Raw genomic sequence first — 4,259 nt, forward strand, 5'->3', positions numbered from 1 at the left:
TAACGTTTCCCGCCCGGCCCCGCCCGGCCCCGCCGCCGCCTCAGCGCCGCACCCTCCGCGGCGCGTTTCCGGCTCCTCAGCCACTCTCGGCGCCCCCCGCCCCGCCCCCCAGGCCGGCCCCCCTCCGCGCGTGCGCACCTCGGGGACCCGGACCAGAGGGGGCGGGCCGCGAGAGGCTCGGCGCAGAGCGCCGCGTCTCCAAGCCGGCCCGATCTGGTCGAGCGCCGAGCGATCGACCCGCGGTTGCTAGGCGCCCCGTGCTGTGGTGCTCGCGAGTTGAGCATTCTGAATCCACGGAGTTCTCAGATCCCGGGCTTCGCGTTTCGCGGCACGCTCCTAACAGGGAGGCATCCATGGGTCCACGCAAACCCGAAATTTTCGAAATAAAGGGCTTATCCAGGGAGTTGGCTGTGTGGCCCCGAGGAATTGGGATTCCATTCCCAATGTTTTTCACCGCATGTGACGCCTGAAGGTTGCCCAATGGTGGCTTTGGGACTTTGTACAAATGTTCTCATTTTGCTCTCCGTTCCTTATTGCATGCCAGGCGCTGTGCTGAAGGCTGGGGCGGACTACGAAGGCTTTAAATATTGCAGGAAAATGATTCTGAACTTAATGAGGAGTGGACATGGAAACTGCACCACACCTTCTGGTATCTTCCATTACAGCAGAACAGCAGACCCAGGGAGTCTTCCTGTCATCCAGAAGATATTTACTAAAATACGTCTCAAACATAGAGATAGAACACAAGACACCCGAATCTGCCTTGGATAGCTTGCAGCTTAGTGGGGAATTCACCAGGGCAGAAGTAAGCAAAACGTTTTGGATGACAGGAGGGGTGATGTCAATTTCTGTAATGTGTTCTTAGCTTGACTTCCCATAAGGAGAGAGCACATTCCTATGAGGAACTTATCACTGAACGGGACAGGTCACACTGGTTTCCTTGTCTTGTTGATCAGATAGATATGTCAATCATCATACTACAAAGAGGTGCCACAGCATTCCCTAAAATACTTGGGGCCTAGAGAACGGCCACCTGTGTTAATGTCCAAACACTTGCAACAGGTTTCAGCACCTGTTTTTTTTTGTTGTTGTTGTTGTTGTTGTTGTTTTGGTGTTTTTTGCAATATTGTTAAGCGCAGAGATGTAAAGATGAACTGTAAAAATCAGGTCAGATAAATTTAAGAACTAAAACTATCATATTTACATACAAGAAAATATAGCACAAAACAAACCAAAAATTTACAAATTTAATTTCATCAAAATCAAAACTTTTTCTTGAAAAGACACTGTCAACAAGATGAAGAGGCTAAGAAAAAACATTTTCAGAACAAACATAGGATTTGTGCTTGTGTCTATAAATAACCTTTTAAAATCAATAAGAAGACAAGCAACTCAGTTTTTTAAATTGTGCAAAATATTTGAACAGCCACTTCATTAAAGAAAATAGGTAAATAGTAATTAAGCACACAAACAAGATGTGCAGCATCTTTAGGTATTAAGGAAATGCAAATGAAGCACTGGAGGTAACATTACATGACAGGAAAGTGACCACAACACTCAGAGCGACCAAGAAATCTTTATTGCAGCAGTGCAAAAGGGGAGGAAAAAGAGAAAGCGAGAGAAGAGAGAGAGCAAGAGAAGAAAGAGAGGGCAAGAGCAAGAGAGAGGGGCCCAGCAGGAGGGAGTTTTTAGCCAAAATCTAATGGGGTCTTTGAGTTTGCAAGATGCCTTGTTGGCACAGCGATTGGATAATACAGTAGTTGCTAAGGGTGTCATCTTCTGCCTTCAGGCAGATGGGGCAGGGGTCAGATGTGGGTTTCTCTTGTACCAGACAGATGGGGGTCGAGTGTTCAGCCTTGAGTGGGGTTAAGTGTTCAGACTTGATGCAAACAGGTGATAAAGGACCAGACAGAGGAGGGTTTGGATGTGTGGGTTATCCTGCAGCTAACATTCGTTCAGCCTGCCCTGCACACAACTTAGTTCAGCCTGCCCTGCACCTAACATTACACACCCTCTACAAATGGCTAAAATTAAAAAGAACTACCATAACAAGTACTAGTGTATATGTGGACCAAATTCCTGGACCCCTCACACATTGCTAGCAGTATGCAAACTGCTCCAGCCCCTTTCAAAAACAACTTGACAATTTCTTAGACCATACAATCAGTAATTACACTCCTAGGTATTTACTCAAGAGAAATAAAAACATAAGTACAAAAGCATATACACAAGTGTTCATAGTAGCTTTATTCACAGTAGCCCACAACTGGAAACAACCCAATGTCTAACAGCTAGTGAGTGAATAATTATAGTGTATTAATATTGTGGAATCTGGGCTGGGGCTGGGGCTCAGTGGTAGAGTGCTTGCCTGGCATGCATGAGGCCCTGTGTCTGATACTCAGCACCACCTAAAAATAAAATAAAAAATAATACTCCTATACAACAATAAAAAGAAACAAGTTATCAATACATCTATGAAACTCAAAAAAAACCTTATTAGGCTAATTGAAAGACACCAGACACAAAAGATTACATATTATGGGTCCATTTATATGAAATTCTAGTAAAAGCAAACAGGCAGAAAATACCCGGCCTGATGGAGCTTAACATCATAACAGAAGAAGACAGAGAACAAATAAATAATTCAAATATATAGTACGTCAGATAGCAGGAAACACCATGGGGGGAAAAACTATGGCTGGGAAAATAGGTGGAAAGGCTCAGGGTTAGGGGCTACAATGTTAAAGAGCGCTCGCCTAACACATGTGAGGCAATGGGTTTGGTCCTCAGCACCACATTAAAAAAAAAAAAAAGTAAATAAACAAAATAAAGGTATTGGGTCCATCTACAACTAAATTTAAAAAAAATTAAAAAGAAGCAGAACATTTCCTTAAATTGGTAAAGAATATTTGTGAGCCAGGTGCAATGGCATGCCTGTAATCCCAGAAGCTCAAAGGTCCAAGGCAGGAGGATCGCAGGTTCAAAGCCAGTCTCAGCAACTTAGCAAGACCCTGTCTCTAAATAAAATATAGAAAATGCTGGGGATGTAGCTGAGTGGTTGAGTGTCCCTGGGTTCAATCCCCAGAACCAAAAACAAAACAAAACAAAAACCCGTGAGATGGTGAAATCTCAGAAGCTCTCTCATTAAATAAAAGGATGCCAGTGATCATTACTACTGTTAGCATCAGATTGGAGATCTCAGGCAGTTAAACTCAACAAGAAAAAGGAATGATTTATATTTCAAAGGGAAATGCAAGACTATCAGTAGTCCATTAGTAGACAATATAGTTACAGTTTAAGAAACACTACAAAATCATCTTTTAAAAACACCTGCTAGGGCTGGGGCTCAGTGGCAGAGAGCTTGCCTAGCATGTGTGAGGCACTGGGTTCAATCCTTAGCACCATATAAAAATAAACAAATAAAATAAAGGCATTCTGCCCATCTACAACTACCAAAAACAAAGGAAAAACTCCTGCCGGAAGCTGGGTACAGTGGCGGATGCCTTAACCTCGGCAACTCTGGAGACTGAGGCAGAGGGTGGCAAGTTCAAGATCACCCTGGATAACTTAGCAAGACTGTCTCAAAATGAAAAATAAAAAGGTCTGTGGGTATAGCTCAATGGTAAAGCTCCTCTGGGTTCATTCCTCAGTATTAAAACAAACAATAAAAACCATTTTTATGGGCTGGGGTTGTGACTCAGTGGTAGAACACTTGCCTAGCATGTGTGAGGCACTGGGTTCAATTCTCAGCACCACATACAAATAATTAAATAAAATAAAAAATTTTACAACAACTAATAAAAATATTTTGAAAATTTTAAATTTCTATCTGACAAAGGACTGCAGAGACAAGTTTAAAAATTCAAATAGTGCTTGAGAACAGCAAAAACAGTAATAAGTTGTACCTAAATAGTTATGGTTCTTTGAATTTTTCTGTGAATTTTACATATATACTCTTTAGAGTGCAGTGACATGTGTAAGGATTAAAACAGCTTTCTGGCTCTGATTGACAATTGACCTTCTGTTCTCATTTCCTCTGAAAACCTGATAAAGGTAGAAGGTCCATTTTGCAGCTAGGTAACCTCACCCACACCAATCACTTGATTCATGAGTTATATGTAGATTGACACAACTGTAAAGGCCTGTTGGGGAAAGATAGTTTTGGGCTTCTCTGTGCGTGGACTCTGTGTAACTCAGCCCTCCAAGTTCCCTGGAAGCTGTTTGTGGAGAGGTTATACGATGTATTGGCTCCTAATGGG

Source organism: Callospermophilus lateralis, chromosome 4 (assembly GCF_048772815.1).
Source record: "Callospermophilus lateralis isolate mCalLat2 chromosome 4, mCalLat2.hap1, whole genome shotgun sequence".
NCBI lineage: Eukaryota > Metazoa > Chordata > Mammalia > Rodentia > Sciuridae > Callospermophilus > Callospermophilus lateralis.